This window comes from Dermacentor andersoni, chromosome 2 (assembly GCF_023375885.2).
Source record: "Dermacentor andersoni chromosome 2, qqDerAnde1_hic_scaffold, whole genome shotgun sequence".
Taxonomy (NCBI): domain Eukaryota; kingdom Metazoa; phylum Arthropoda; class Arachnida; order Ixodida; family Ixodidae; genus Dermacentor; species Dermacentor andersoni.
The window spans coordinates 10176266-10197652 of NC_092815.1; the positions used below are offsets into that span (position 1 = coordinate 10176266).

General features: G+C 48.8%; 1 long non-coding RNA gene across 2 annotated transcripts; it reads right to left on the bottom strand.

Moving 5' to 3' along the window:
- Positions 1 to 10900: 10900 nt before the first annotated feature.
- Positions 10901 to 13168, bottom strand: LOC126543017 (uncharacterized). Of its 2 annotated transcripts, none has more exons than XR_007601906.3 (3): positions 12970 to 13168; positions 11780 to 11814; positions 10901 to 10959 (listed from the first exon to the last, which is right to left on the bottom strand). It is a non-coding gene; the product is annotated as an uncharacterized lncRNA (long non-coding RNA). The 2 variants fall into 2 exon arrangements; XR_008615042.2 differs by having other exon boundaries at positions 10906 to 10976.
- Between the last annotated feature and the right edge of the window lie 8219 nt (positions 13169 to 21387).

The window sequence follows — 21387 nt, forward strand, 5'->3', positions numbered from 1 at the left end:
ATGCCTTGAAAGCTTTGAATTTATCCGGGTCTCGCTTTATCAGAAACGCTCGATATACCCTTTTTTTTTCTTTTATCATATTAAGTATTGCTGAAGAAGTCCAAGGTTTGCGCGCCCGCCTCGGTCTCTTAAAAGCTTTGTAAGTAAAATGTTTTTTATACACAGAACATAGGACATCAATAAAACTATCATAAGCGAAATCAGAGGAGGAGGACGATAGAACGTTACTCCAATTTATTGTGCTAATTTCGTCTCTCAAAGCGGATAAGGCTCGTGGATTTATTTCTTGAAAATAAGCAGCAGGAAAGGTTTGACTCTTCTTATTAGTTATGTTGTTAAGGACTAAATATATGGGCAGATGATCGCTAGGTTCTTTGAGGTTCTTCCTCAAAGGCGTGAAACACGAATAACTTTTCATCGAACAATGTTCGCACCTAAAGGAACGTACTGGGGTGCGATTTTGTAGGAATTCTATTACTTTCTTTATGCCTTTTGCCGCCATCACCGCGCAGCCATTGGTCGAAAATGACCGGGCCGCGCCCATTTTGTCTGTCAATCACGCGACGTCAGGAACCCGCGAAAACTGTAATCGTCATAGTGACGTTGACGCACTCATTATGCGGAGCATAAGGCACGGATTTTTGGCACGGCCAGAGGCAGGGTCGTTTCCGAAGGCATAAAAAATATGGCCGCCCCTCTGATCGCTATGGCCATGGCTGTTCGCCGTCGCCGACGTGAACACGGAGAGCCAGACGACGCGTTTGATATGCCGGATGACCATTTTCGACGGCGTTTTCGCCTCTCGAAGGGAACGGTGCGGTTGTTGTGCGAGGAACTGGCGGGGGAACTAGAAGCTGAGCGAGCGACGGGACTGTCGGTGGAGCGGAAAGTGTTGTGTGCGCTGCGCTTCTTTGCTACCGGGAGCTTCCAAGCGTCCGTTGGGAGCGAGGAGACGATCCGTGTGTCGCAGTCGACGGTGAGCGAGTGCGTGCGACGGGTGGCAGAGGCTGTCGTGAACGCAGGAGCCCGCAACAAGTGGGTCCATTTTCCAAAGACAGCCGAGGAAAAGGCAGCCGTGAAGGAGGGTTTCCTTCGGCGCGGCACTATCCTCGGCGTCATCGGATGCGTAGACGGCAGCCTCATAGCCATTATCGCACCCAAGGGTGAGCGCAAGGCTGTGTTCATGTGCCGCAAGGGATACTACGCCCTCGACTGCATGTTCGTAAGTAAAACTCACGTTTTCTGCGATCCTTTTTGAATGTTACGTTGCTCTCGTCAACGGGCACTTTCTCTGTTTACGTTTTACCTCAGATCTGCGACGCGGACATGAAAATCTTGGCCTTGGACCCTCTGCGACCGGGGTCGGACCACGACGCTTTCGTCTGGCGGACGAGATGGTTGCGCCGACGGTTCCAAGCCGGGCGCATCGTGAATCCCGGGGAATACCTCCTCGGTGAGAAAAAAACATTTTTTTTTTTGGCGGAGTCACGCTTCAGTAGCGCAGAATGCCGTGTCCGCTGCAACCCAAACTTTTAACCAAACCACAAGAACATGAGTAAGTCGGGAGTAAAAAAAAGAAAATGAAGACATTGACTGCCGCCATTGGCAATGTTCGAAGTGGTAAGCTACAAGCACATTATGGTGTCTGCGAGGAGCTGACGAAAGCAACACGTGTTAGTGCTGACTGCACCCAGTGCCTGCCAGAAGCAGAAGAAATGAACACACATTACTGCTACTACTGTCATTGATAGCACCAACAAGTGTTGATTTCTTGTTTGTGGCAGGCACCGAGTAGTGCACTTGTAAATTGGTTAAGAGTTTGTGTCGGGTATGGACTTGCTCAACTCATGCTTTTACTTGGGACTTGCAACCCTGAACTCTCTACCTTTGTTGAATGATGCTGTAGCTTTCCTCAGTTGACAACTTGCCTCTCGTCAGCGGAGTACTCAATGTACTATTTCCATCTTTGTGCAGGTGACAGTGGCTACCCCTTGGAGCCGTGGCCCCTGACCCCAGTTCCTGCCCATCCTCCAGTGCACACAGCCGAGGGGCAGTACAACACAGCACATGCCGCCATGCGTTCCGTAGTGTAGAGGTGCATTGGGCTCTTAAAGAGCCGTTTCCGCTGTTTTCAGCGATATCGCACCCTCCTCTACGAGCCGGAACGTGCAGCCAACATTGTCGCGGCATGTGCTGTGTTGCACAACCTTCGCCTTTCCGAAGGCGACATAGAATCAGGCGATGACAGCGATGACGACAGCAGCGGCGGCAGTAGTAATGAGCTTGACAATAACGCAGACCCCATGCCACACAGTCTGCCCCGAAACACGGGGTCTAGATTGCACTACTTGAGAGGGCGGGCTGTTCGCGACATTGTGATTGGCATGTTTGGCACAACCCGTGCGCAGCACATGCGTTATCTGAGGAGTGTGCGGCGGCAGCTGCGACGTCAACAGCAGCGTCAGCATCGCTAGGTGCATGCACAGCTTTAAATAATTGCATTGTGCATTTCATGCTGTGAAATTGCAGATACATTTCCCATGCTAAGTTGTAGTTGATGTCTGCGTAATGCAAAGCATTCATGATTTGTTGAGAAGTGTAAAATTTGTTAAAAAAATTTAATTATGGGGTTTTACGTCCCAAAACCACTTCCTGATTATGAGGCACGCCGTAGTGGAGGGCTCTGGAAATTTCGACCACCTGGGGTTCTTTGACGTGCACCTAAATCTAAGTACATGGGTGTTTTCGCCCCTATCGAAATGCGGCCGCCGTGGCCGGGATTCGATCCCGCGACCTCGTGTTCAGCAGCCTAACACCATAGCCACTAAGCAACAACGGCGGGTACGTAAAAGTTGTGTAGAGAAGGGTTATGTAAAGCCTGCATTTATAGTAAGTGAAACAGTATCTTTAGTGGTTACATATGAGATTGAAAGCAAGCTAAAAATAAGTGCATTTTCAAAGTGTCTGTCACAATTTGCTTGTTGCTGCTGCCCATCTAGATGCATGTAGCCTGCAGAATTTTTATTCTTACTCGTATCCCCTTACGCATTGATGGACATAAGCGCCTGTCTCCTCACTTTCTACTAGCACAGAAAAGCTCACAGAAGCCAAGATGCACAGTGCACGTCACACCTTCCACTCCATGGAACGTGCTGTTGCACGCGCAGCTTCTAGGTCCTCCACCATTTTGTCTTGCAACAACGGCAAAGTTCCTTTCGAGTGACGAAAATGCCGTCCAACTGGTCATCCAACATGTCAAACGCTGTGGCTCCCGCGAAGTGTGTGCGCGCACGAGCAGTTGATAGCTTTCAACAAAGTGACCTCACTTGTATATAGCAGAACTCAGCAATGTTATACAGTATTATTTGTACAGTGCAAGCTAGCACTAGAAATGTGGTTGCGATGTGTAAATAAAAGCACTAGAGGAAAACTGCACCTTTTTGTATTTCAGTCTTCAACATACACTTGTTTATGTACACATCACATGCGACAGTCTCTACATTGAAGAAGTGTGAGAATCATGAGTACTTAGTAGCAGAGACATTATGCAACATATCACAGACACGTTGGAATAAATATTGGATCACATTGCTCTTGCATCGAAAAGATTCACAGGTAACTGCATCATAATATATCACAGGTAACGGCATGCATCGTTTAAGAAAATTGTTGTACGCTGCACAAGTACACAGTAATAACAACTGGCTTAAACTGCACCAGAAACAGAAATGAGCAGGTGCTTAAATCACACGCCAACCGAATACTTATCACAGCGAAATGTATAGGTGCATCACTACATGTGAAAGGAACATGCTGTTGTGGCGCTCTGAAACTGAAAGAGCCATAACATCATACTTTGATATTCAGTAAGACAAACTGCATAAATATTGCACACAAATCGCACCACAAGGGCTAAACATACGATGTATCACAACCTGAAAGATCACTGAATGACAACAAAATGTTTGATAATGAGACAGATGTGCAAGAAAAGAGACATTCCAGCTCAGTACGTAGTGACACAAACAAATATACATATGCAACAAACAAAAAATAAACATTACAAATGAAAAGGAGCATAGGCAAGGAATTTTCATAACCTTTTTTTTTTTTTGTGTATATTGACAGGTTGCTTTCGACATTATATTAAGGCCTGAAACTTTCACCATTCGATGACAAGGATTAAATTGTAGAACACTTGTAGTGTGGCGTCGTGCTTAAATTGACATGACAATAACTAGGCACCTCAAAATTGCAGTGCCAGAGGCGGAATGCCCGCACACACCAGGCCCACTGGCACTTTTGCAGGTGAGCCTGATGGTGTGCACGCTCTTATGGCTGAAGTAAACCTTGAAGAAAAAATTCATGCTGAAATGGCTATGCTACTTATGGTTGCATTAAAGGGTGACTTCAGCAATTATCAATTAGTAAACTAGCAATATTCGCCCTTCATATCATTAATACATCAGCAAATTTTAAGATAAGTTACACATTCCTTGCCTATGCTACCTTTGCTTCCTTTAATTATGTGGGGCCTGAGAGGGGGAGGGGCTTGGCTGCCACCATGCCCCAATGCAGCCAGCAGCAGCTGAAGCAGGCGCTCGTTGGTCTCGCGCGACCGACGCGCCACTTCGAGGCGCTGCCGCTGCACTTCGAGGCGCTGTGACTGCACTTCCCGCATTCCCGCCACCTCCTCCCCGAGGTGCCGCAGGCTCTCCATGTGGGCCTCGTGATGCTGTTAGCAAAGATGTGTAATTAGTTTAATTACAGAAGCTCAGTAACAAGGCCTTCGTGTGTTGCATTCATCCGCATTTGCAGGCTATTGTCTTGTCATTGTATATTCAAACACTGGAAATATCTTTCTGGCCCATCAAACTTGTGCCGTCGCATTCCATTAAGATGTGTTACATTGCTATACCTGCTTCCTTGAATTCAACGCCACTTTTTTCTTTTTGCCACATAATTGCGTAGATATTTACACATGTTATATCACGCGAATGTGTACAAGATATCACCACAGGACTACACGTATACGGTATGCTTGTTCACTGATTAATATAATTTTTAGAGAGGTCATATGCTCATCAATTTCATACGCAGAAACATATACATCTGTGGCCTTACACATACCTGCCGGTTTTGCTCCAGCATTTGTTGGCGGAAGCGAGCGTCCTCTTGAGCTCTGGCTTCCGCCAACTGGCCCTGGCGAACGTATTCGGCAGTAGCCGTCACCACGGCACCATCGAGTTCCTGCTGCCTGGGCTCTCTACGGGGTGCCCGTGGCTCTCCAGGGGTAGGCTGCGGCACCTGGGGGGTAGGCTGCGGCACCTGGGGGGTAGGCTGCGGCACCTGAGGGGTTGGCTGCGGCACCTGCGGGGTTGGCTGTGACACCTGGGTGGTAGGCCGCGGCACCTGGCGGGTAGGCTGAGGTACCTGGGGGGGGGGGGGGCGGGGGGGGTAGGCCGTAGCACCTGGGGGGTAGCCGGTGGCTCTTCATGCAAGGCAAAGACTGCCCATTCACTGTTATCCGACCTACACAGATTGATTGTCCTAACCAGTCACTTTGAAATGTCATTATAGCTGCATAGCTACAATAATGGTACACAAAACAGGTAGTTAGAGCAAAAGATGCCACAGAAAGTTGCTGGTAGCAGTAACCTATAAGAAGCACAAGGAATCTCTATTACAACATCATGTCATTTGTAGTCTTGCATTCCTCCTCCATGAATTAGAGCTGGATGCTGAACACAAAGTTAATAACAGCACAGTGACGTACTTTACTTCATACCAAGATCATACAGTAACTGCAAAGAACAAAGCTACTACAAAAGCTAGGTCAGTGCCTTACGTTTAAGGCCACTTGGCCCAGCAACAGCTGCAGGGCCCGACTCCACGAAGGCAGTTGTCGCTGGAGGATGTCTGCAGGAACCGCTGGGCCCTGCAGCTTCCACTGAACTTGTGTCCTGCAGTCAGAGTAGTGTTCAGACATTGCGAGCAGTGTGTGCAATGTGCATCATGTACACAAGTTGCTGCTCATAGTACATAACCTATATTGTCACTTGCACAAAAAGAAAGGGCTTAGAACATTTTGCAATATTGTGTTACAATGTAATGCTGAAAATTTGTGAGGCCACAGCAGGTCACACAAACAACACTTTTTTAAATCCAATGTACGCACCTCGCTATCAGCGAAGAAATGGGGGGGGGGGGGGGGAAACAAGGACCCCTCCTGTCCTCATAAGGACGTCGAGGACGCGGCCGTCGACGCCACCCACTTTGTCACCTCCAGTAGCCCTGCAAACACGGCAACAACAACGACAACGTGAAACGACGTTACTGTCAGCATCATTAGAAGCTCACCTCTTCTCGCTCGCGGCCCTGCCCGCTTCTTTTTTCGCTTTACGGGCCATCTTGGCCCAATGGTTGCGCCAACGGCTCGTGGTTTTTACGGCTGGCCCCTGTGCGCTAAGGACCGCCGTCACCGCCTCCCACAGTTCGTTTTTTTCGAGCAGCAGTCATACTTGGCGAGAACTATGTAGAAGCTCTCGCCAGGTATGGATGCTGCTCGATGAACTGCACGAGAATAACCGCCTGCTCTTTCGACACCCGCGGCCCTTTTGCTGCCATTTTCTCTTTGTCAACTTGGGAATTTGAGTCGGCCCGCAGCACAGTAAGAAATTTAGAGGCAAACATTCTGTCTAAGCTAAGCACCTGCATAAATTGCTCACTACGACTTATTTCTGCCTTTTTATACCACTAATGTAAATAAAGGTGCAGTCACTACTCACATTTAACGTTGTAGCAGCTTCTTTCTCGGAGCGTATCAGTGCTGGAAGTACTACCGATGCAGCGATAACTTTGACGAAGCTATCGTTCTGTCATGGCGGTGCCCTATGGAAAGTGCCTTGACAGTTCTCGATCCACTATGTTGCAAAGTTTGACCTCGGGGGCTACGAATAATTCTTCTTGGCCCTTCCTAAAGAAAAGATTATCATACGTCAGACATGCAGCGAAAACCACACGACAATGCAAGTACTACACGAGCAATAGTTACTCACCTCAATCCTGTATCTCATGGGAAGGGGGGGGGGGTGCAATTACGGACACGCTAGGGGCTGTCAGATGTTCAGCAGGTAAACAGAGGCTGCCATTTTGCGTGCGCTCAACGGCATGAATTGGACGCACATCCGACTACTATGTGGCTACGGCTTCGAAAATAGAGTACTTGCGTTTGCATTCCTTTGGGCCTGCGGCAGCTTTTGCGTTGTAAGGTAACAAAATGAATTTGCTTTACGCAGCATGGAAGTCCGCTTTTATTAAGTGCCGTTTTACAAAACAAATTTGCTATACAGCCCCGGAAAAAGAGAAAAGAGCACGAAAGAAACATCCGGCCAATGAAGGGAGCTTCTGATTGGACGATCCAAGAAACGTCGTGCCTACGCAACCACAATTTCCAAAATCGATGACGTCACGCGAAAAGGCAGTGGCATGAAAAAAAGTCATTTCTACAAAATCGCGCCCCTGAAAAGTAACCTACCCATACAATATCTGAAAACACAGGTTCCCGACAAAAAAAAAAATTTGTGACGTGAATGCAAGGTTGCGAGCAAAATATACCCTATGGCATCAAATAAAGCACAAATTTCAGTCATAATGTGAGAGCTCAAGCAAAACGCAGCATCTGAGCAGTACAGCCGAAAATTCGAAGCAGTGGCACAGATATATAGCGTAACTCTTAAGGGCCGCCCCATGTGTTTCCTACTTTTTTTTAGTTTTCTTTGCCCGCCCTCTCGGTATTGCAAGCGCGGTAGTTCGGGTATGTTTATGTTCTATGACGTATCTATGATATTAGCTGAACTCTGCTTTGACGTCCGCTACAAGCGCTTGTCTAATGCTGATTACCCCAGGCTGTTAGAAGTGTCTGTGGCCGAAATATATTGTCACGTGGTGGTGACGTTGAAGAACACAGTAGCAATACTGTGAAAGACAAAACTAACTTTTATTGGGCGAACCTGTGCCCACAAAAAGAGTCAACGCTTATATCACAACGATAGCGGCGAACACGGTCGGCGATCGTCGAAAATCTGATCAGCGGGTCAAGCACGTCGGCTTTTATACAGCAGTCGTCGAATGTTCCAGACTAATCGTTGGGACCCGCGTGCCTTCCACAAAATTCTACACCATTCGCGTCACGCGATGAAATCAGATAACACAAGGTTCGGCGACAACAGACAGTGGAGAGAAGCATCTATAACTTTCCAGAAACTTCGGATACATGCAGGCGCGTCCTGCGCTGTGCGATAACATTTTTTAGGCGGCGAAACGTGGTCGCCCGATAAAGATAAGTACACGTGTCAATACCTCCCTCTTAAAAAGCACCGACCCGATGCTGCAAACAAACGAAAGTAATAAAGAAAAGCACTCGTAGCAAAGAAAACAACAAAATAAGGAAGTTCGTCGGCGTCCATTAAAGGCCGGAATACATAGAGCGAACTTTCACGACGAAGTTCGGGCGGCAGGAACCTGCCGCGGCGCAACGCCGTATGTTCGTCGGGCTGCGCTACATGGATCGAAGACACGGCGGCCGCCGCCGGCGAATCGCTGCGTTGTTATCAGTGTGGCTAGACGAGGCAAATGCGCTGGAGTGAAACACATGACACAGAAAATAAACTTTAACGACAACTATTATCGCTTTTGAATTGCGCAACACTCTCAAAACGCGTAAAATTTTGTTTAAAAATGATTTCTAGTCTTTTTTATGTGTTTGAGACATTCACGTGCCGATGTAGTTTAAAGAACTCGGCTCCTCCAACTCCGCGGCTCTGTTCTGTGGCTCTACGCGCGCGCGGCACGCTTCTGAACAGCCGAAATTAACTTGCCGTTAAATTCCAGCCGTGCCGCTTTGGATGCCATGAATACGAAAAGCGGGAGACCAGCGTGAACGATAGAGCGGGATCGGGATACACCATAGAGTTACTATACTGACTCTAGAGGACAAGCTACCCATAGGGTCCATGCATTGAAATCGGGAACCGCAAGAGCGCCGCCATGTTGCTACGCGCCGAGGTTGCCAGCTCCTGAGACGCTTGCTAGACTTGGTGACAGTAGTCAGTTTTAATCCGGCAATCGTAGCAGCGTAGCAGCATGGCGTCTCGCTTCTAGTATCGTGATGTGTGCGTGCAGCCGTGTGTTTGGGCTTTATAAGTTGGTTCTTTATTCTATATTGCGGGACGGTGTGGGTGTGGTCCATGTTGGCCGTACATGGGGCAGTTATGCAACCGAGGGATGATCCTGTTGAAGTTTCCGGCGGTATGCGGTTTTCAGCGGTCACGCCTGTTGCAGGAGTGTCACTCGACGAGGTTACGAGCTCGAAGCTGTGGTCAGATTCCTCGTTGGCGTTCCGTAATCCTCTTCGCACGGGCGCGGTATGTTGCAAAAGCCGCTTTCGCGATCTATCGTCGCGACGATAGGTCGGGTTTTTTTATTATTATAAGTACTGATCCAGCTGTAGGGCACATGTAACCGACAAACGGAAGTCTCAGGAGAGCACCTGAGATTATAGTAAAGCAGGCGGCGCAGGAACTCCAGGGCACCCAAGGGACAGTGGGGGGTTCAAACCTCGAAGCAGAACGGTACGTAGGTTGGGGCCGCCGAGGTGTGTGCCAGGGAGTGTTCGCACGGACAGCTCCCCTGGCACGCGTAGCAGTGCCTCGCAAGGTCGAGATACTTTAAAGGCACCTGCGTCCATTGTCTTTCTTTTGCCTCGGTGCAGTGAGCACGATTAACGAGAACAATATGGAGGGCATTCGGTGCAGTCGCGAATGCGTCATGTCAAATGTAGCTCGCGTCGCCTGGCGTGTGTAGTAATATCAGAGTTGGTTGTATGAACTTTATGCATAATACGCTTCGTTACGGTACCTTAACGGAGTGGGTCTAGAAGACGGTGTTGGTACATTTTTTCGTACCACCGTAATCCTACACCCCGCACTACAAACACACACACATACCCCCCTCCTTTTTTTTTATGTATACATACAATTCCTTGCCATGACGGATCATAGCCTCCTTTATTTTTGAAAAATAGAGGAGGCTATGGACGGATTGACCAGTTCAAGTTGTCACCTTGTCAGTAACTGTCATAGGAATCACTTTAATAAACACAATTCCACGATCGGATTGTTTATTTTCATTTTTTGTTGTAACACTGAGGACTACATAGAACTTTATTTTGTATATGTGAGATAAGTATGCGGATATCACGAACTTAAGCCAATGTGCGATACACAGACAAAGCAGCTGCTACAGCATGAACTGCATTGAGGGCCACACAACACATACGTAATTAAAGGTGCAAAATATAGGGGGAAGCTTCAAAATACGCTCTGTAGCACTGCAAAGTATAACATATATTGTATGTGCACAATAAATGTTCAAAAAACAATGCATCAATGTACCATTTGCCTTCAAGTTTATTATCAAGTTCAAGTTTACTGAAGTTTATTATGATCATATGTACAACAGGAATCTACTGACCCACCCGAAGTCAAGGTGGCTGTTCGAAGTGTGGTGGCTGCCTCAGTGTAAGAAAAAGAAATTGGGTGAATGGCGACACCAGTGCCACTGCTTCTTGCCTCTGACCTGCACGTGCCTCCGCGGCATCTTTGTGCACAAGTGTGCTGGCGTGGCGAGGCGTAGGAGTCATCCGAGAGAAAGAGTATCGCTTACATGGAGAAGTGGCTGATCACATTGCCTGTCGCTTTCCCTCAAATGTTTCCTTGGCGACTAGGGTGACACACCCGCTGTCAAGGTGGCTGTTCGAGGTGTGCTGGCTGCCTTAACGAAAGAAAAAGAAAGAAATTAGATGAATGTCGATACCAGTGCTATTGCTTCTTGCCTCTTATCTGCATTTGCCTCCACGGCCTCTTGGCTTGCGGAGTCTGTATGAGGGAGCTGCTGTGGCTAGGCGTAGGCATTGTCTAAGCAAAAAGAAAAGGCCATTCAAATGGGGAATTATGGAAATAAATGCAGTTGTTATGTCTGCTTCTTGCACTCTTCTTGCCTAAAGTTTTCAAACATAGTGTCCATTACACGCCAGCACTTTGACTGCTTCTGCTTTTTACGTGCAGGTGTTGCTGCGAGATCCTTAGTATGGCTGCGTGCAGCATTGTAGCACTTGGTGGAGGCATTTGAAGTGGTAGCCAAAAATATAAAGAATCATTCTTGTCTGCATGAATGCGTTCAATTTCTAAATGCAGTGGTAACTATCACTATTAGTGCAAGGCCCCCCCCACCTCTATGCGGTAAGTGTCATAGCTCGAAACTGAATTTTTCCTTTAGTGTTTCAAAAGGCGTCTGATATGTCCACATTAGATATGATGTGCTTTTTTATTTATCCCAGTGTGGAGAGAGCATCATTAAATTGTTTTTTATTATTGCGTGTCTTGTTTTTTGGTTTATTTCTGAATTTATCAAGCAGCAGTCTCATGATGCTAAAGTGACTTATGCAATGGCAATCAGCTTTTGTTTTGTAGAAAAACAACGCATTTCCTGACCCATTGTTTGACATCCCCTCACTCGCATAATTTTGCAGAGTATTCTACCTATATTGACTTGCTTGACCTCCACTAAAGAGTCTTGCATTTTCAAATACGACTCTTTCCTTAAAATCATTCGACACTTCTCATAATTTCTGTACCTTGGGCTTCTGATACTCTGCATTCACCATTTTTGCTTGTTTCTGACTAAAAATGTCTTCTTTAATTTAGACCTTACATTTTACCTTTGGAATACACGGAAGGGCTTGCCATTGCATATCTGCATAAAAGGGAAACATGTTTTATTAAACATTTGCAAAATCCAATTGAAGATTGATGAATGCAGCTTGCAGTGTGATATGGCTGAATGAGCCATAAAAGTAACTCATCTCACTTGGTAAATTAAAGCACATATTAGTGTGATGTACACGATACGTTACACTAATGTGGTGGGTTCTCTTGCTTATACAGCAAAATAATCGGTGCGCGAAAAAAAAAATTATTTTTGCATACCCCTTGTACACACTGATTTAAGGAAAATGAGCTGGAGCTGTCCACATGATCTACTTATTTTACCTGCGAGTATGGTCAACAAAAATGTGTCCCAGCTGCTTAGTAGTATTTGAGATTATGTCAGTATTGCATATATGCCTGTTGTCTAAAATACCTGCATTTTAAAAATGCTCGCAGGGATCTGATGTGCATATCTGCAGTTTATGGATACATGTAAAAGACTCAGCATAAAGTGCAAGTGAACGGTCCCACAGGCCCGGAGTCGATCATGCAAATAGATTCACTGCACAAGTTTGTGACCAGAAACGATATTCCACATGAAATGGCATGCAAGGAAGTGTTGAAAATATTGCACAGTTAATAAAACGCCTACGCTATTAATATGTGGGTTGATGCACTCGTTATGCAAAACGGAGGGGAGGCGTGCAGACAGGACACAAGAGTAGAGTATTTACAAGCAAACAACACGAGCGCCGCCCACTTCTCTACTCTTGTGTCCTGTCTGCACGCCTCACCTCTGCTTTGCATAATGAATCCTTACCAACTAGCTCAGCTTTCTGTCGTTCTAAGTATTGATGCACTCGATTTCGTCCACATTAGGCACTCGCCTCTTGATTACTTCGTGGCACAGAAATACTCGGTATCAGGCTGTTATTCTGCTGTGGCCTTTGTAGAAGCATCATTGTTCAAAGTGCAACAATTAAACAGATTCTTTGAGTTGCTTGTGGCTTCGCAGGTACAATTCCGGTGCGCTGGTCCACCTGTCCAGCAATTTCCTACTGAAGGGAAACCTGCAAATAAAAACACCGCTCCGCATGTAGAAAAATGCTCTACTGTGACGCTTCTCAAACGATTGTGATACACCACAAGAGCTGCCTACTCGCGTGATATTCTCAACAAGGAGATACATTGGTTTACTTACATGTGAAGGTATATGCCAGAGCACTTCGGGGCTTCGGTGGCACATAAGGCACGAGTGTGCCATAGCGTCCGATGTCGACGCGCGATCGCATGTCAAACCTAAACTGTACGAAACTACTACGCATCCAAAAAACAGATTCGAAACCGAAATTCGCGTCATCCTTTATTGCATGAATGCGTACATCGTGATTTACATAAGTCACGGACTCAGCGATCGCTTTCTGTAAACTAAATATTAACGCACCACCTTCATAAAGCCATCAGTTATGCGTTTTTAGATGACAAAGCATAAGGTGACCTGTACTTGTTTTCAGCTCTTTCAATAGTAATTGCGCTGGCCACATTGACCAGTAGCAACAGGGCGGCGCCCTAGAGGTTCCCACTTTTCGGGCCCCAGCTTTTCCTCTAGAGTTGTTCTTCTAACTCTATGGGATACACGGACAAGAGGGAAAGCCTAGTCGGAAGTCGGGGCGGATAGTGAGACCTGATTGGCTCGCTTTCGGGCGCCGCTCGTGTGCCGCTTCCGGTATCGTCGACGCCCGACGAACTTTTCTGCGCCAGCTAGATCGGCGGCGAACGGCGTTTTCTCCGCCGCCGCGCGTCGAACGCCGACTATTTGTCGCATATTCGCTCCATGTATTCTGGCCTAAGGCGCACCACGCAGACAACTTCAGATCGTGCGCGGCGCCGCTGTGAATGCGAAATGCCGTATGGCACGACCTCATAGTCCAGTGCGCCAATGCATCGGATGACCTTGTAGGGTCCGAAATAGCGTCGCAGTAGTTTCTCACTGAGTCCTCGTCGGCGTATCGGGGTCCATACCCAAACACGGTCGTCGGGCTAGTACTCGACGAAGCGTCGTCGGAGGTTGTAGTGTCGGCTGTCGGTACGCTGCTGGTTCTTGATCCGTAGGCGGGCGAGCTGTCGGGCTTCTTCGGCACGCTGGAGATAGCTAGCGACGTCAAGATTCTCCTCGTCAGTGACGTGCAGCAGCATGGCGTCGAGCGTCGTCGTCGGGTTCCTGCCGTAAACCAACTTGAACGGCGCGATCTGTTTTGTTTCTTGCACCGCCGTGTTGTAAGCGAAGGTTACATACGGCAGGACGGCGTCCCAAGTCTTGTGCTCGACGTCAACGTACATTGCTAGCATGTCGGCGAGGGTCTTGTTCAGGCGCTCCGTGAGACCATTAGTTTGCGGATGGTATGCAGTTGTCCTCCGGTGGCTTGTCTGGCTGTATTGCAAATGGCTTGGGTGAGCTCTGCTGTAAAAGCCGTTCCTCTGTCGGTGATGAGGGCTTCTGGGGCACCATGTCGCAGCAGGATGTTCTCGACGAAGCATTTCGCCACTTCAGCTGCGCTGCCTTTTGGTAGAGCTTTAGTTTCAGCGAAGCGGGTGAGATAGTCCATCGCCAGGACGATCCACTTATTCCCGGATGTTGACGTCGGAAACGGCCCCAACAAATCCATCCCAATCTGCTGGAATGGTTAGCGAGGAGGTTCGATCGGCTGTAGTAATCCTGCTGGCCTTGTCGGTGGTGTCTTGCGTCGCTGACAGTCTCGGCATGTCTTGACGTAACGGGCGACGTCGGTGGTCAGACGCGGCCAGCAATACCTTTCCTGTGTCCTCGACAGCGTCCGGGAGAATCCGAGGTGCCCAGCGGTTGGATCGTCGTGTAGGGCGTGCAGTACTTCTGGACGCAGCGCTGACGGTACAACAAGAAGGTAGCTGGCGCGGGCTGGTGACAAGTTCTTCTTCACGAGCAAGTTGTTTTGTAGCGTGAACGAAGACAACCCGCCCTTAAATGCCCTAGGGACAACGTCGGTGTTCCCTTCCAAATACTCGACGAGGCCTTTTAGCTCCGGGTCTGCTCGTTGCTGTTTAGTGAAGTCTTCCGCGCTTATTATTCCAGGGAAGGCGTCGTCATCCTCATCGTCTTGCGGCGGGGGATCGATGGGGGCGCGTGATAGGCAGTCGGCGTCAGAGTGTGTTCTTCCGGACTTGTATATTACGGTGACGTCATATTCTTGCAGTGTGAAGCTGGAACCGCATGGCGCGTTTTTCGCGAGCGAGAAACGTGACGCGCGGCGAACGCCCGCGTTGCAAACGATGCGCGAGCACCCGCACGCAAAAAGGAAGCGGCGCTTTCGCGTCGCGTTTTCCGGGTTGCCAGACAACATAACTCCCAACGACATGAATTGTATCTGTTACCGCGTATATAATATTTCCTTAAACTTGCATAACACTACAATAAATATAATCTTAGTGTAATTAGACAGCGACATTTTGCTCCGAAGTGTACTTCTCAAGCTTAATTTCAAGCAGCAAGATTGTGGGCGAAACTGCGACTATGTACCTTCCGCCTCCTGAGAGGCCGCTGCTTGTTTACAACTTCACACAAAAAAATAGAGAGTCAGCCGCTCACTACCGAGCAGAAGAGGCGATTGCTACTATTAAGGGTGATGCTGAGGGTATCTGCTATAGCTCGCGAAGCCTGGTCACGTTTGATGTTCTTATAACTGCGGTCGCGTACGCCCCGCAGGACGGTGAACACGATGCGCGAACCAACACGATGCGCGAACGAAATCACGGTTGCACGTGCTTTCTTTGACGCACCCGCCAGTTCCGCCGAGAAAAAAAAATATGCGCCGGAGAGGTTCCGTCGAGATGCGCAGAGAGCAGTGTCATCTGGTGGCATAACCAAAAACCAAAATGACACGTGATCAAATGCCACGTGACTTACCTGAAGTCTGATTGGCGGACGTGCCACGCGACGTGTTTTTTTTTCTACTCCGAGCAGCAGCACGCGGCGGCGTAATTTCGTGACAGATCATGCTGGGCGCGCGTCAAAATGACGCGCGCGTCCCACCATCCGCGCGTTAATCGCGCCTGAAATTGCGCCATGCGGTTCCGCCTTGAGGCTCCACCGCGCCAGCCGTACTGAAGGGTCCTTTAAGTTAGCTAGCCAACACAACGCGCGATGGTCCCTGACGACTTTGAATGGCCTGCCATAGAGGTAAGGGCGGAATTTTGCTGTTGCCCAAATGATGGCGAGGCATTCCTTTTCAGTCGTAGAATAATTGCCTTCCGCTTTTGACAGCGACCGGCTAGCATAAGATATCACCCGTTCAAGTCAGTCTTTATTCTGGACTAGGACGGCACCGAGGCCTAAGCTACTGGTGTCAGTGCGCATTTCGGTATCGGCGTCCTCGTCGAAGTGTGCAAGTACCGGCGGCGACTGCATGCGTCGTTTGAGTTCTTGAAATGCGTCGGCCTGCGGCGTTTCCCACTTGAACTCGACATCACATTTGGTTAGATGTGCTAGCGGCTCCGCGATACGTGAAATGTCCTTGACAAAGCGCCTATAGTAAGCACACATGCCAAGGAATCTACGCACTGCCTTCTTGTCGATTGGCTGCGGGAACTTTGCGATGGCAGCTGTCTTCTGCGGGTCGGGGCGTACTCCAGATTTACTGATGACGTGGCCTAGGAACGTAAGCTCATCGTAAGCGAAGCAGCACTTTTCCGGCTTCAGAGTGAGCCCTGATGACTTGATGGCCTCTAATACTGTCGCAAGCCGCCTAAGGTGATCGTCGAGATTTCCGGCGAAGACAACGACGTCATCCAAATAAACAAGACACGTCTGCCACTTCAATTTTGCTAACACCATGCCCATGACGCGCTGAAACGTTGCAGGCGCCGAGCACAGTCCGAATGGCATGACCTTGAACTCGTAGAGGCCGTCTGGCGTGATGAAGGCGGTCTTTTCGTGATCTCTCTCATCGACTTCTATTTGCCAGTAGCCAGACTTGAGGTCGAGAAGTATTTAGCGTCGCAGAGCCGTTCCAATGCGTCGTCTATCCGTGGAAGGGGATACACGCCCTTCTTCGTGATCTTGTTCAGTCGACAATAATCGACGCAGAAACCTAGGGTTCCGTCCTTTTTCTTCACCAGGACAACAGGACATGCCCACGGGCTTTTCGACGGCTGGATGATGTCGTCGCGGAGCATTTCATCGACTTGTTGCCTAATAGCTTCACGTTCTCGCGCCGAAACTCGGTAAGGGCTCTGGCGGGGTGGTCGAGCGCACTCTTCGGTTATGATGCGATGCTTTGCAACTGGTGTTTGTGGAATACTCGATGACGTCGAAAAGCAGTCTTTGTATCGACGGAGAAGACTTCTGAGCTGTTGCTGTTTGCTGATGGGGAGACTTGGATTTACGTCGATATCTGGTTCGGGGACTATGGTCGGCGGGGTAGATGTGGCAGAATCTGAGAGGACAAAGGCATTGCTCGTTTCCAGAACTTCCTCGATGTACGCGATTGTCGTGCCCTTGCTGATGTGCTTGAACTCTTGGCTGAAGTTGGTTAGCATCACTTCCGCTTTCCCTCCGTGGAGTCGAGCGATCCCTCTTGCGACGCAAATTTCACGGTCGAGTAGTAGGTGCTGGTCGCCCTCGATGACGCCCTCTACGTCAGCGGGTGTTTCGGTGCCGACGGAGATAACAATGCTGGAGCGCGGCAGGATGCTCACTTGATCTTCGAGCCCACTCAAGGTGTGGTGACCACGAAAGCTCTCCGATGGTATCGCTTGATCTTGCGAAAGCGTTATCGATTTCGACTTCAGGTCGATGATTGCGCCGTGTTGGTTCAGGAAGTCCATGCCAAGAATGACGTCTCGTGAACACTGTTGGAGGATAACGAAGGTGGCAGGGTAAGTCCGGTCATGAATGGTAATTCTTGCCGTGCAGATTCCAGTCGGCGTAGTGAGGTGTCCTCCAGCGATACGAATTTGGGGGCCCTCCCATGCAGTCTTAACCTTCTTCAACTGGGCGGCGATGTGTCCACTCATTACGGAGTAATCGGCCCCTGTGTCGACTAAGGCAGTGACTGCGTTGCCGTCGAGAAGCACGTCGAGGTCGGTGGTTCTTTGTCTGGCGTTGCAGTTGGGTCTTGGCGTCGGATCACGGCTGCGTCGTGTTGAACTGAAGCTGGAACGTCGCGTCGTCAAGTCGTCTTTCGTCGGTGTAGTCTTGGCTTCCTGACTTCGTCGGGACGGCGGCGTGTCGTCATTAGGTCGTCGAAATGGTTTCTCCGTCGTCTTCGTCGGCGGTGGAGAATCTTCGTCAGTTCGACGAGCAGCAACCGCACCTCCACCGGTTGCTGCTTTTAGTTTTCCGGATATGGGCTCGCAAGCGGCCCCACGCTGGGCCCATGTATGGTCGGCGCTGCGGCGACAGGTAGCGGCCTGGTGACGGCGAACGGGACGGTGGTCGAGGGCTCCATTGAGTAGCGGCGAGGTAGTCGGCGATGTCATGTGGGCGCTCTCCATGCTGTGGACATGGCGCGTTGACGGCGAACCCTCTCACTCCCAAGTCGCGGTATGGGCATCGGCGATACACATGGCCGGCTTCTCCGCAGTGATAGCAGAGCGGGCGGTGGTCGGGGGCTCGCCAAATGTCCGTCTTCCTCGCGTAGGTGCGCTGGGCGACGGGTGGGCGTGCTGGCGGCATGCTGACGGAATTGCGGCGTTACAGAGCCCTGGCGCGGTCGCGGAGGGGGGCCTTGACGGCGTGCGACGGCGGCGTAGGTCATCGCTCCTGGCTGGGGCTGCGGTAACTGAGGTTGCACCTCAGGAACTCTAAGCGATCGCTGAACCTCATCTTTTCACGATGTCGGCAATCGAGGCCACTTGAGGCTTCGACGAAGGCAGGACCTTGCGCAGTTCTTCGCACACAATGGCCCTGATGGTATCTTGCAGGTCGTCGGAAACCAGTCCTTGGATGGCCTACTGTGGCGTGAGCCCCTCGCGGTTATATTGCCGGGTGCGCATCTCCAGAGTTTTCTCGATCGTTGATGCCTCTGCAGAAAACTCAGCTACGGTCTTTGGCGGGTTACGAATAAGTCCGGCGAAAAGTTCTTCCTTTACACCACGCATCAGTAGGCGGACTTTCTTCTCATCGGGCATTTCTGGGTCGGCGTGGCGGAACAGACGGCTCATTTCCTCCGTGAAGATTGCGATCGTCTCATTCGGCAGCTGCGCTCTGGTCTCCAGTAGAGCTTGGGCTCGCTCTTTTCGCACGATGCTTGTAAATGTTTGCAGGAAGCCGCTTCGGAAGAGGTCCGACGTCGTCAAGGTGGCTTCTCGATTCTCGAACCACGTCCTGGCGGCGTCCTCCAATGCGAAATAGACATGCCGTAGCTTGTCGTCACTTGCCCAGCTGTTAAACGTAGGGACCCCCTCATACGTTTCCAGCCAGCTTTCCGGGTCCTCAAATGTGGAACCGCAGAACGTCGGTTGTTCCCTGGGCTGCTGCAGCACGATGGGGGACGCTGGGGCTGCCATTGGGGTTGCCTTGGTCACAATCTTCTTGTTCTTCTCCGGCAGACGTCCGTGCTCCGGGGGCAGCTGTTGAAGACGGCGGCTTGCTCGATGATCCGGGACTAAGTCGGCGTTCTCTTTGCGGTCCGGGCTTGGATTACGGCTTGTGGGGGGCGTCCGGTAGATGAACGGAAAGCACCTCCACCAGATGTCACGTGGTGGTGACGTTGAAGAACACAGTAGCAATACTGTGAAGGACAAAACTAACTTTTATTGGGCGAACCTGTGCCCACAAAAACAGGCTACACTTATAGCACAACGATAGCGGCGAACACGGTCGGCGATTGTCGAAAATCATATCAGCGGGTCAAGCGCGTCGGCTTTTATAGAGTAGTCGTCGAACGTTCTAGACTAATCGTTGGGACCCGCGTGCCTTCCGCAGAGTTCTACACCATTCGCGTCGGGTGATGAAATCAGATAACACATGGTTCGGTGACAACAGACAGCGGATAGAAGCATCGATAACTTTCCAGAAACTTCGGATACATGCAGGCGCGTCTCGCGCTGAGCGATAACATTTGTTAGGCGGCGAAACGTGGTCGCCCGACAAATATAAGTACACGTGTCAATATGCTCTGACTTTGTGCAGTCAAGAATACCGGGTGATTTTTTTTTTTTGCATTTAAGAAAAGCCGAACCATTGTAACCAAGTTTCTTAGAGATAAAAAAATACGTATCTGTAGAAACTGTTTACTGATGCGGATGCGAAAGGCTACTTAGTTTGGCGAGCGCTTAATAAGTTCCTAAATCGCGACACAAGTCGTTATGAAGATCTCGAGGTTACAGGGAATGAGAAGCAGCTAAAAGGTATAAAATTAGCAAAGCGCCTAAATGAACACTTTATAAATTTAGTCACTAACAATCACAATATAGATGCTCTTAAGTTTTTGGTTGCGCCCAATGTATATACAGCGTATTTTGAGCCTCCAACCCTTGACGATGTTTACTCTGCTTTTATATCCTTAAAGAACAGTAAGGCACGCGACATTGATGGTCTCTAGATTAAACAAATTAAATTTGCAATAGACATTTTAGTGCCCGCTTTTACGCACGTATTCAATATTTGCTTGTCTGCTTTCGTTTGCCTAGCAGAAATGCCACACGCAAACGTAACCGCTTGGTTCAAATCAGGTGACAGAAATGACATGTCAAATTATCGGCCGTTGTCAGTGGTCCCCGTCATTTCAAGAGGCTTGGAGAAAGTTATCTCTAAAAGGGTTGTGTCATTTTGTGAAAAATATAAATTTTTATATGTTCATCACTTTCGGTTTCGTAGGGACCGATCGACTGAATTAGCTCTATTAACACAGAAGGATTCAATGTTTGAATGGCTATGAAGAAATAAATTAACCTAAGGCATATTTAGAGATTTTTATAAAGCCTTTGACAGGATCAATCATATTACTTTACTAACAAAAATCAAAGATTACGGACTCTGAATTACCACTGGACCTCCTAAGGTCTTACCGAAGGCATAGGAAACAATGCGTTTGTATGTCAAGTGAATATTCAGACTCCCTGAATTTAGAAGCCAGTGTTCGCCAATGGAGCATATTAGGGCCTATACTGTTTAACATCTATATAAATGAGTTAACAAACATCAGTAACTTACCACACTATATCATATACGCAGATGATACCAGCCTTTCTTTTCAGTCGTGTGATGCTGGTTACTTATAAGAAACAGCTAATACCGTCCTTGATAAACCCTATTAGTAGAGGAAAGTAAATTTTCCGCAGCTTAACTCTAAAAAACCAAAGCTGTTCTTTTTGCGCACGCCCAAAAACATGTAAATCGTAATCTAAACTTATTCTATCGATCAGAGGGAATTGACGTCACCGCGTACGTTAAAACTATGGGAGTGATATTGATCAGCATTTAAGATGGGCCGAATACATAGGACGCGTGGCAATAAGTATGGCAAAAGCATGCGGCGCGCATTGTAGGCCTCGAGATTGTTATCCATTAAAACTACGGCTATTGCTGTATAACACCGTATTTATTTCCCATGCAGTCTATTGTACTCTTGTATGGCAAACT